Source organism: Hypanus sabinus, chromosome 28 (genome assembly GCF_030144855.1).
Source record: "Hypanus sabinus isolate sHypSab1 chromosome 28, sHypSab1.hap1, whole genome shotgun sequence".
In the NCBI taxonomy this organism is placed as follows: Eukaryota; Metazoa; Chordata; class Chondrichthyes; order Myliobatiformes; family Dasyatidae; genus Hypanus; species Hypanus sabinus.
Window position 1 is genome coordinate 33974840 of NC_082733.1, and position 12899 is coordinate 33987738.

At 43.1% G+C, this 12899-nt stretch overlaps 1 protein-coding gene across 12 annotated transcripts in view; it reads left to right on the top strand.

Annotated features, from left to right (window-relative positions):
- The window catches only part of LOC132382572 (uncharacterized), a 117147-nt gene that overhangs the window by 40851 nt on the left and 63397 nt on the right, over positions 1-12899 (top strand). For 4 of the 12 annotated variants that reach the window (XR_009508397.1, XR_009508398.1, XR_009508399.1 and 1 more), the window contains exon 4: positions 4035-4712. The exons of 6 other annotated variants lie outside the window; for them this stretch is intronic. The gene's annotated coding sequence lies outside the window, so the exon portion shown is untranslated. The remainder of the gene's footprint in view (positions 1-4034; positions 4713-12899) is intronic. 2 more of the 12 variants (XR_009508401.1, XR_009508402.1) reach the window with 2 other exon arrangements.

Here is a 12899-nt window from a genome sequence, read left to right on the forward strand (position 1 = left end):
CATGAGCTTTGATTTTACCCACCAATCTCCTATGTGGGACCTTATCAAATGCCTTCTGAAAATCGAGGTACACTACATCTACTGGATCTCCCCTGTCTAACTTCCTGGTTACATCCTTGAAAAACTTCAACAGATTAGTCAAGCATGATTTACCCTTGGTAAATCCATGCAGGCTTAGCCCAATCCTATCACTGCTATCTAGATATGCCACTATTTCATCTTTAATAGTGGACTCTAGTATCTTCCCCACTACCGATGTCAGGCTGACAGGTCGATAGTTCTCTGGTTTCTCCCTCCCTCCTTTCTTAAAAAGTGGGATAACATTAGCCATTCTCCAATCCTCAGGAACTGATCCGGAATCTAAGGAACATTGGAAAATGATTACCAATGCATCTGCAATTTCCAGGGCCACCTCCTTTAGTACCCTCGGATGCAGACCATCTGGACCTGGGGATTTGTCAGCCTTCAGTCCCATCAGTCTACTCATCACCGTTTCCTTCCTAATGTCAATCTGTTTCATTTCCTCTGTTACCCTGTGTCCTTGGCCCATCCATACACCTGGGAGATTGCTTGTGTCTTCCTTAGTGAAGACAGATCTAAAGTACTTATTAAATTCTTCTGCCATTTCTGTTTCCCATAACAATTTCACCCAATTCATTCTTCAAGGGCCCAACATTGTTCTTAACTATCTTCTTTCTCTTCACATACCTAAAAAGGATGGCTTTTGCTATCCTTTATATTCCTGGCTAGCTTGCATTTGTACCTCATTTTTTCTCCCCATATTGCCTTTTTAGTTAAGTTCTGTTGTTCCTTTAAAACTTCCCAATCATCTGTCCTCCCACTCATCTTAGCTCTGTCATACTTCCTTTTTTTAATGCTATGCAATCTCTGACTTCCTTTGTCAACCACTGTGGTCCCTTTCCCCCCTTTGAATCCTTCCTTCTCCGGGGAATGAACTGAATTTGCACCTTGTGCATTATTCCCAAGAGTACCTGCCATTGCTGTTCTACTGTCTTTTCTGCTGGGATATCCGTCCAGTTAACTTTGGCCAGCTCCTCCCTCATGGCTCCATAGTCTCCTTTGTTCAACTGCAACACTGACACCCCCAAGCTGCCCTTATCCTTCTCAAATTGCAGATAAAAACTTATCATATTATGTTCACTAATGGCTCCTTTACTTCAAGATCGCTTATCAAATCCTATTCATTACATAACACTAAATCCAGAATAGCCCTGTCCCTGGTCGGCTCTCGTACAAGCTGCTCCAAGAATGCATCCCGTAGGCACTTTACAAACTCCCTATCCTGGGGCCCAGCACCAACTTGATTCTGCCAGTTCACCTGCATGTTGAAATCCCCCATAACTACTGCAACATTACCTTTGCCACATGCCAATGTTAACTCCCTATTCAACTTGCATCCAATATCCATGCTACTGTTTGGTGGCCTGTAGACAACACCCATTAGGGTCTTTTTGCCCTTACTGTTCCTCAGTTCTATCTACACAGACTCTACCTCTCCTGATTCTATGTCCCCCCCCTTGCAAAGGACTGAATCTCATTCCTCACCAACAGGGCCACCCCACCCACTCTGCCCACATTTCTGTCCCTACAATAGCACATATACCTTTGACATTCATTTTCCAGGTCTGATCTCCCTGCAGCCATGTCTCCGTTACCCCAACAACATCATAGTTACCCATTCGCACCTGAGCTTCAAACTCATCCGCCTTATTTCTGACACTTCGTGCTTTCAGATATAGAATTTTTAGCCCATTTCTCCTCTCTCTGTTTGAATCGCTGCCTATTGTGCTTAACCCAGCTCCCCGAACTCCCATCGGGCTATATGCCCCTAGAATTTTGTTGTCCTCCCTAAATTTACTTATTCTTTCTGCTCATTTAACTCCATGTTCCGTCAGACCATCCCTCTGTACATGTGTCCTCCTCATCACTTGTTCCGCCTCACCTTTCTCTACTACGCACTTAATATTCCGGACCATGTAGTCCCCACCTGTCCTTTATTCTTCATCTCGCTATCCTCTCTCGCATTCTGTATCCCCGTCCCCTGCAAATCTAGTTTAAACCCCCCCCCCCCCCAAAGAAGCACTAGCAAACTTCCCTGCAAGAATGTTAGTACTGCTCCAGTTCAGGTGTCAACCGCCCCTTCGGAACAGATCCCACCTTCCCTGGAACAAAGCCCAATTATCTAAAAACCTGAAGCACTCCCTCCTGCACCATCCTCTCAGCCACATATTAATCTGTATAATCTTTGTTCCTTGCCTCACTCGCACGTGGCACAGGTAGCAATCCAGAGGTTGTTACCCTGGAGGTCCTGCTCTTCAGCTTCACACCTAACTCCCTGAACTCCCTATGCAGGGACCCCCTCACACATCCTACCCACCCTCTCGAGAATAACCTGCACCCCATATGAGATGTCTCAGACCCCAGCACCAGGGAAACAACATACCATCTGAGACCCGATCTTCCCCACAAAATCTCCTATCCGCCCCCCTGACTATAGAATCCCCTATCACTACCACTCTTTCTCTTCCCTCCTCCCCTTCCTAGTCGAGGGTCCAACCTCAGTGCCAGAGACAGGACCACTGCAACTTGTTCCTGGTAGGTCATTCCCACCAACAGTATCCAAAACGGTATACTTATTTTTGATGGGAATGGCCACAGGAGTGCTCTGCTCTCTCTGTCTGCTCCCCTTGCCTCTCTTGACTGTGACCCATTTGCCTACCTCCTGTCTTTTTGGTGTGACTACCTGCTGATAACTCTTATCTATCTCTGCCTCCTGAATGATCCGCAGTTCATCCAGACCTAACTCGGTCTGGTAGGAGCTGCAGCTGGATTCACCTATTGCAGGTGTGGTCATCAGGGACAACTGTGTTGACCCTGACCTCCCACATACTGCATACGGAGCACAACACTGCTCTAACTGTCTCCCCCATTACCTGATCCCAGATTAGTCAGAATAAATGAAAAAAGAACCTACTGACCTTACTTTTATACCTCAGCAAGGCATGACACCTGCTGAAGAAAATCTAAGAAGCTTCTAGAAAAACACAGAAGTAGCTTACTACAGTTACTGGAAAAGTCACTGGATGATTACACATATAGGGATAATTATATAAAAATTCATGCAAGTAAAGGAAAAATTAAACTATCAAAGTTCAAAATATATTTATTATTGAAGTATGTATGCTATATACAACCTTGGAAATCATCTCCTTACAGGCAGCCAGAAAACAGAAACCCAAAAGATTCCATTTAAAAAAAAAGGACCAGCAAACACTGAATATGCAGTAAAAAAAATCTAACAATATAAGTAAACAGCTAACGTTCAGAAGTTCACAAAAGTAAGTGTACAGCCACAAAGCCAGTCAAAGCCAATCCAGGAGCTCATTAGTTGCAGGCCACACTCTCAGTTCAACAGAACAGAGATGAACACCAGCCTGCCCTTGTCTGGCCCTGACACCCCAACATTGCCAATATTCCCAGCATTTAAATCGAACAAACTCGCTCTTGGGCCCATATCCTGTTGCACTAATATTCTCTTGGGCCCGCGTCCCACCACCGCAATTTAGCCTGTACCTGACCTTTCCAATCTGGCCCGGCACTTAAATCAGCCAATCAGTAGGTCATTCCTCATCTCAGACCCAGGCAGTGCTGTTTTGATATGCTCTCAGGCCTGGACCCTGCCGGCTTGATCTGGCCTGGTCTCAGTTCTACCACTTCAAATTATGAGTACACCCTATCCCCGTTATGTATCTTCAGACTATGCAGATTCACAGTTATGCGAGGAACCTAATTCTACCAATGTCTCTTTATACATGTCCAAAAATCAGTTATGCGAGGAGTACTGCTTTCCCACCAATACAAGTCAGGTGTGCGAGCCTCACAATCTCACTCCCGCCAGTCTTGCATTGGTTTTGGCAAGGTGTGGATATGCGATCTTACGCTCTTAAAATTTTGTTGGTTTTACCTATGGTGCAGTTATTTTGTGCTCTAAATATTTAACTATGCCTCCTAAGCATCCGATGTCATGTCCTGGGTCATCAGCCGAGCGGCAGAGAACCGCTTTAACACTCAAAAGTTGTAAGTTATAAACAGCGCAGCATCAGGTAAAGGTAACACAGCCCTGGGATGCTACTGCCGGGAACAGAATTTTGCCTTTAAAGTTCTATTGTTGCTTGACAATGCGCCAGCCCATCCTAAACATTTGGACAGCATTCATCCTAACATAACAGTACGTTTCCTGCCACCTGACATAACATCGCTGATTCAACCACTTGACCAAGGTGTGATCCACATTCAAGACGTATTTTTTTTTTTACGGCGAACTCTCTCTCTGATGCTGCAAGCAACAGAGGATTTTGAAAATCCCGGGAGGTTACCAACGGTGAGGGAATGGTGGAAGTCGGAACACTTGGCACAAATGGCAATGGACATGGACCCAAGTTTAGAATGGAGTCAGCATTTCAGTCGTTCTCTGCCGTCGACCCTTCTTCCCTACAAGCAAATTTATGCTGAAAAACAAAATGCTGCCAAGCAAACAACTCTCATCACTTTATTCAAACTGGTGTTATCTCCTGCTGCTGGCAGTTCAACTGAGTTCTGTGAGTCTTCCTTCACCCCTTGTTGTGCTTGATATGATCCTGATGACCACAACCACCACTTGTCTCCTGGAGCAAACACACCTGCCACTGTTGGTGAGTACTGTACACCCTAGTATGTTAACTTTCTATGATTTATTACATTGAATATTACCTTAAATTGATGAAATATAATATGAATGTTGCCTTTGCTGCTTTGTTATATTGGAATGAAAATGTGAATAAGTTACAGATAAAGCATATTCAGGAAGCCCTCCGGAACGCATCCCTATTTTCTCCATTTAAATAATTATTCACATTATGCGTTTACTACAAGGAACGTATCCCCCGCATATGATGAAGATAGGGTGTGAAGTAATATTTTTAAAATTCTAATCCAACACAGCTTTGTTGACTTGGCTTTCACCAGTTTCTCCAACTCTGTCAAGTGATCTTTATTCAATGGTGACTTGAGGGATAGCAGACACCAGTCCCCCAATTTATGAGCCCATTGTTAAGGGAGTCCCTACACTCTTCACTGAAAGATGCTAGCACGTGCTGGTGCTCTGAGTGAGTGACCTCTGTTGTGAAGGGGTTATTACTATCCTCATGCCTCATGTATTGTGGGAGAGAAGACCCTGTAGGAGACTGATTAGAAATTAGAACATAACTGATAGAACTTGTTGAGAGATTATGTGCAGAGAAATGTTTTGATGTGCACACCACATGCATGATTGCTGAATGTAAGAAATCTTAATGAGGGAGAATTCTGTCACTAGGCAATTGTCAAACACTCTTCTTCCTGAATCTGACAGCTGTGCATTGAATGGAAACAAAAACTGCAAATGCTGGAGGTCTAAGCATATACTGAAAGAGTCAGAAACACTCAGCAAATCAGGCCTCACCTATGGGAATAATTATTGCAATATGGCATCATGGGAAGTGCTGAAATGTGGATGAGGCAGAAAACTGAGATCCTCTTCTGCTTGAGGAAGGGTCTCAGCCCAAAATGTTGATTGCTTTTCCATATCCCTAGATGCGCTCTGACCTGCTGAGTTCCTCCAGGATTTTGTGCGTGTGTTGCTCTGGATTTCCAGCATCTGCAGGACTTCTTGTGTTCCTATTATGACTTTCCAAGTCAACATAAAATGATATCTGATACTGTTCTTGTAACTTACTCACTTCCGGTTACACCACTGCACTCTCCAGGTCATTGACACACTCAGATGGAGAAGGATTCTTCAGTGCTGTTTCTATAACAATTTTGTTTTACCAGTCAGGGTTGTTAGTCCTGAGCTGAACCTCTGAGCCCGGAGGACTGGTGGACCACACTTAGTCTGGACTCTACCCTTTGACCTGTTTGGCATGGATAACCTTACCAAGAGCCAAAGCATAAAGCCCTGACTCCAGCCAACATAGCTCTCCAGGTTATTGGGGCATGCAAGCCTCCAAACTATGACAAGGTGGTGGTCCTCTTGGAGGTGCTCTTGTAAGGAGTTAGGAAATTACCCATATTAAGAACAGATAACAATGTTGAAAAGGTTGCCCGTGCATAAGGTTAGAGCTTAAACACAATCCATCCTGTGCCAGAGAATGTATAGTTATTGCCCTTATTCATGTTCTTGTGCAAAGGCTTAGATAGAGTGGATATGTTTCCTATAGTGGAAGAGTCAAGGAACAGAGGGAACAACACGTCCCTTCAGCACAAAGAAGAGGAGGAATTTCTTTAGCCCAAGGGTGGTGAATCTGTGGAATTCATTGCCATGGATAACTGTGGTGGTCAAGTCATTGGGTCTATTTAAAGCAGAGGTTGATAGGTTCTTTGTCTAAGAGGACCACAAACTTCTCATATGGTTTGGAGGGTTGTGTGCCTCAGTGACCTGGAGAGTTGTGTTGGCTAGAGTCTTTGGCTCTCAGTAGGGTCACCCATGCCAAACAGGTCAAAGGATAGAAGTCAGACTAAGAGTCTTCCACTGGCCCTCCAGGTTTGGGGGTTCAGCTCAGGGCTAAAAATCCATACTGGCCAAAAAATTGTTATGGAAACAGCAATGAGGAAACCTATCTGTGTGCAATGGTATGGACAGAGAGAGGTGGAGGACCTTCATTGCCGCCCTAAATGCCTGCAGTGTAATGGCCAAAACCTACCCTACCCTGATAGGTTCATGACTAGTGAGGACATGAAAGATTACAGAAGCATGTTGAGAGGAATAATAAATCAGCCATGATTGAATGTCAGAGCAGGCTTGATGGGCTGAATAGCCTAATTCTGCTCCTATTTCTTATGGTCTTATGGTCTAGTGAATAAAGTAAAACATAGCCTGCCTTATTACATCAAAATAATTCCAAATGTAACACCACTTTTTCTGTCAGCATTTGGCAAATCTTTGAATCAAAAGTGTGAACTTGATAACCCAATACAGTTTGACATTTATTGCAATTCATTCAATGATAATTTCATTGCTGAATTCCACTAACACAGTGCTTTATGCTACTTTAATGTGAAGCCTTTGAACAGAGTTCTGGAAGGATTGTTGTTCAATTAATTCAATTGCCACTGTTAATTGAATTGTGTGAGAAGAGATTATCATATAGATCTTACATTTCCAGGGATGTCTTGTTTCAAGGTCAATGTCAAAATTGCATTTATTGTCCTATGCACAAGTATATATAAAAATATTAAATAAAAATATGGAATTGAATGACTTGTCATATGAAGAGCATTTAGCTCTGGGCCTGTACTTACTAGAATTCAGAAGGATGCGAGGTGACCTCATTGAAACCTATTGAATGGTGAAAGGCCTTAACAGAGTGGATGTGGAGAGAATGTTTCCTATGATAGGAGAGTCTGAGACCAGATGACACAGCCTCCAAATAGAGGGGTGTTCTTTTAGAACAGAGTTGAGGAGGAATTTCTTTAGCCAGAGTGGTGAATCTGTGGAATTCTTTGCCACAAGCAGCTGTGGAGGCCAAGTCTTTTGTATATTTAAAGCAAAGATTGATAGTTTGATTGTTCAGGGTATGAAGGGATTTGGGAAGAAGGAAGGAGACTGGTGCTGAAAGGAGAATTGTATCAGCCATGATGTATGTGTAACTCTTGATTCGGCTAGCGGCTTAATCTAGGGTAAGGCAGCCCTCGGCCCAGCTAAACTTAAGAAATCATGATTGGGTGGATGCTGTGCGATGTGCCCCTTGCTACAAATCAGTACCACAAAATAACAAACAGGACACAATATGCGATTAAACGATCGAGCTTTATAATTCTTAATTTGACTATATGGTTAATAAAGAAACAAAAAAGAAGAAAGGACCCATTCTCATGAAACAGTCGAATGCACAACGTTGGAGCTCACGGTTCAGTGCACTGGCTTCCCGTCGACTTCCTCTGAGCGTAACCAACCCTCGGACCCTTGCTCCAGGTCCACTCCATCCGGCAGTCTACCAACTCTCTCCATTCGCGTCTTCTCTCACTTTTCCCCGGGAAAGGACCGTGAAGTCCTTGCTCCCAGACCTGCAAGAAAGAACAACTTCCTTCTCATTGAATAGCCCCACATTCCAAAGCCCCATTATCTCTAGTCATAACCCAAACATCACTGCTACAGAGAAACCATTACATTAGCGGTGAAGCCTTACAGCACGTTACATATGATTTCTGGGGCACCTTCAAAAGGCCGAACACATGACAGAGCAGCTTGATGGGTGTGATTAAATATTCCCATTTCAGCCTGCGGCAGCTGAGCATCACAACTGCATCCAAGGTCTGTAGAGTTAATAAAAATGTTTTAAGGAGATTGAATTATCTACTGCTGCTTAAAATCGGCTGTGCCATAAGATGCTCCCCAGGAGGACACCTCGTTGGAAACAGAACTGCAAGTACGTTAAAACAACTACTGTTACCGACTATCTTGCTGGCAAACATACAGTCTCTGGCAAAGAAAATCAGTGATCTCAGAGACAGAGTGCTGCATCAGAGAGACATTAGGACAGTATGCATCCCTTGCTTCATGGAATCCTGCTTAACCCCTTCTGAACTGGACGCAGCAGTTCAGATTGACGGGTTCACTGTACATCATTAAGATAGGACTGTCGAGTCTCTGAAAAGCAGAGATGGTGCATTATGCCTCATGGTCACCTCCTTGTGGTGCACTGAAGCTTCAGTGATGTGACTACTGCACAGGATCGAGAGAAGCTACAGCAAGTCATAAAATTAGTCCGATCCATCTTGGGTACTGTACTATCCAAGACCCCTTCAAGGAGCGGTGTCTCAGAAAGGCGGCATCCATCATTAAGGACTCCCACCACCTAGGACATGCCCCCTTCTCGTTGTTACCATCAGGAAAGAGGTACAGAAGCCTAAAGTCACACTCAGCAATTCAGGAACAGCTTCTTCCCCTCTGCCATCTGATTTCTAAACAGACATTGAACCCATGAACACTTATTATTTCTGTTTTTGCACTATTTTTAATTTAACTATTTGATACACATAATTACTGTAATTTGGTTATTTTTCCCTATATTATCATGTATTGCATTGTACTGCTGTAGCCAAGTTAACAAATCTCTTGTCATATGCTGGTGATATTAAACCTGATTCTGATTCTGAAATGGTGGAGCAGACTCGATGGGCCAAATAGCCTGATTCTGTTCCTGTATCTTATGGCATTTACTTGTGGCAGCATCACAAGCACATAACATTATTTGTCAGATTCACAGAATAATTAAGCATGAATTATTCAGTAGACAATTATTTTAAGAAAGAACACAATTCGAATTTAAAAAACAAAATCATTTGAGCGCAGTATTTAGCAGTACTGTGAGAGTATTGTTAAGTTGTGATCAGGATTTTCCTGGTTGGTCTAAGAACTGAAGGTTTGAGGGACATGCTGTTGAAGGGTCTCGGGTTGAAAACATCAACTGTTGTGGCGACCCATTTCCTGGCACATCCGAACCGACTCACTATTAGATAGCCTACGGGGGTTTGCGAGCACAGAGCTTTGGAGCCTCTGCGCCATGGGGGGGCAGGTTGAGGGAGGCTTAAAAGTGAGGCTGAAGTTTTTGAATAAAGTTTTTTCCTTCGACTGCAGTTACAGACTCCGTGTCGTAATTTTAGCGCTGCGTGTAGCACACCGCTACACTGTATTCTTTTCCATAGGTGCTGCCTAGCCTGCTGATTTCCTCCAGCATTTTGTGTGTGCCGTTTGAGGGAAGTGGCTGCTCTTGAACCTGGTGGTGTTGGACTTCAGGTCTCTGTACCTCCTGCCCATCAGTGGCTGCAAAATGTTGCAGATGGTGTGGACCTTTGATCTAGATGCTGCTTTTTGAGGCAGCACCTCCTACCGTTGGTGGGGAGGGACTCTGTTCAGAGTGCCCCCCAGTGTCCAGTCAGTAGAATGACAGGCTGGATTACATGCCCCTGCGCGCTGCTGGGAACTGTACCATCAATTTGTGCGGACATGTCGCTCAAGGACTTGAGAGATATATATATATCTATCTTACTATTTTGAATGTGCTGTGTATGTTTTGCACCAATGCCACAGAGGGATGCTATTTTGTTTGACTGTATTCATGTATGGTTGAATGGTAATTAAACTTGAATATGATTTCATTTGATTTGCAGTTGACTCTGAATCAACTAATGTCTGCAGCTTCTTGTATCCCTGTGCATCATCCGTACCAGGCCACAATGCTGTCAGTCAGGATGCCTTCAGCAGTGCATCTGTAGAGGTTTATCAGAGTATTCAGTGTCAAGCTGAACCTCCTTAACCTCCTATGAAAATAAAGACATTGGGAAGCCTTCCTTGTTGTTCCATCTATGCACTAGGCCTAAAACGGGCCATCTAATATGTTAATACCCAGGAGTTTAAAGCAGCTGACTCTACATTGTCAATCCCCCAATATTCCCAGCCAGCTGAGTCCTCAATGATTTCAGAAACCAATCATTATATTTACACATCTTTTATCAGACACTAGAAAGGTCATTATTTCTCTGATGTGGTTATGTACATTCACCCCTATTAAAGGTCAAATCTATTACTCAAGTCTGACGGTCCTACAAAAAGTAGTGGGCACCGCACAGTCCATCACAGGTAAAGCCCTCTCCACTATTAAGCACAGCTACATGAAGTGTTGTCATAGGAAAGCAGCATTGAACATCAGCGACCCCTACCCCCCCACCACACAGGTCGTGCTCTCTTCTTGCTGTTGCCATCAGGGAGAACGTATGGGCGCCTCAGGACTCTCACCACCAGGTTCAGGAGCAGTTACCATCCCTCAACCATCAGGCTCTTGAACCAGAATGGATAGCTTCACTCAACTTCACTTGAGCCATCATTGAAATGTTCCCACAGCCTATGGACTCACTTTCAAGGACTCTTCATCTCATGTTCATGATATTTATTGCTAATTTATTTATTCTTTATTTCTTTTTGTATTTGCAGTTTGTCTTTTGCACACTTGTTCATCTTTGACATTTGTGCAGTCTTCCATTGATTCTATTATGATTATTATTCTTTTATGGATTTATTGATTATGCCCACAAGAAAATGAACCTCAGGGTTGTATATGGTGACATATGTACTTTGATAATAAATTTACTTTGAACTTTGAAAGAATTTGTACCAATAAGTCTCTGGATTCGCTAAACCTGAAGGACTTCCTGGAATTAAATTACAATCTTCCTTCACATTGCATTAGTGTTCAGGAATTCTGCCATTCAGGAATTAATTATGGATAATTGCAAATAAATCCCAGTTCCCAAAGTTGACCAGTAATAAGGCATGTGGACGGATTAATAGCCAGAAGTTATTGGCATCGGGCAAAGATTGCTTCAATTAATTAGTAACCAAGGCAATCAGTGACCTTATGCCTCCGTGCATTAATGCCAAAGTAGCAAGCATAAGACAACCTGATTCCCAGCATTTGCTGTTGTTAGAACACAATGAAATATAGATTAATTTTCAATGTGAAGAAGATGTTCCTCTTAAGAAGGAAATCTGAGGGCTCGGTTACAAATCAGCACAGTTCTTGAGGCAATATTGAACAACATTATCAAATACTGTCAGTCTCTGATTTCCACTGAATAAAGAGCCAGTTCAAAGTCAACCCCATTGTCTGGTGTGGAGTCAGCTACAGGCCGGACCAGATAATGCTAACAAATTTCCTTCTTAAGCAATGCACACAAAATGACGGAGGAACTCAGCATCTATGGAAATTAATAGATAACCGACGTTTCGGGCCGAGACCCTTCTTTGGGACTGAATGGGAAGGAGGCTAGCTGGAAGGTGATAGGTGAAGCCAGGTGGGAGGGAAAGGTCAAGGGCTGAAGAAGGTGGTTTCTGTTAGGAGGAAGAATTTAAGGTGGGGGGGATATATGAGAGGCAGGGTTTAAGGGTCGGCACAATATCGTGGGCTGAAGGGCCTGTAATGTGCTGTATTGTTCTATGTCCCATAACTTCACTCACCTCAACTCTGAACTGATACCATAACCTATGGACTCGGTTCTGAGGATTCTATAGCTCATATTCTCAGTATTGTTTATTTGCTTGTTTATATTTTCAATTGCACATTTTGTCTTCTTTTGCACATTGGTTGCTTGTCATCTTCATGTTGCTTTTCTCATAAATTCTTTTGTATTTTATTTTCCCATAAATGTCCACAAGAAAATGAATCTCAGGCTAGTATACGGTGGCATATACATACTTTGATAATAAATTGACTTTGAACTTTGAACATCTATGAGCATGTGACAAAATAAACCAATCATTAATTACCAATTAAATCTGAAGTCTCTGATCTTGAGGACTCTCCAGTCACTGGATAACAGAGCAATAACTTAACCACCTAATAAACAAAATATCAGTGTTATTAAGCTGTTACATCAAGATGGAGGATCATGGTATTCAGCATGCGTAGACAAACTCAAGCATTGTACTGAATCAAAATTTCTTGTAGTTCCCATGTCTTGAGCCTTTTTCTTTTCAGTGGGAGGTCTTTGATGTGATGATCAGTGTTCACATGTTGACGTTGATATTTTGCTGCACCCTCTGCTTATGGCGGTTTACTGGTAGTTACGGGACTGGTATCCACTGGCCTGAGCCATGAGGAGGTGTGTTCAGGCCACCATGCAACCTCTTGCAGGCTGCCTCTAGCACATCCTCGACACCAGTAACGTATTTCACTGTATGTTTCTACGTTTCACTATACATGCTACAAATAAACTAATCTGGTCTTAATAAGGCAGATGGCTAAGATTAGCTAAGATAACTGGTTCTGAATTTACTCAAAGCACTGGCTCCCACTATGGCTGAA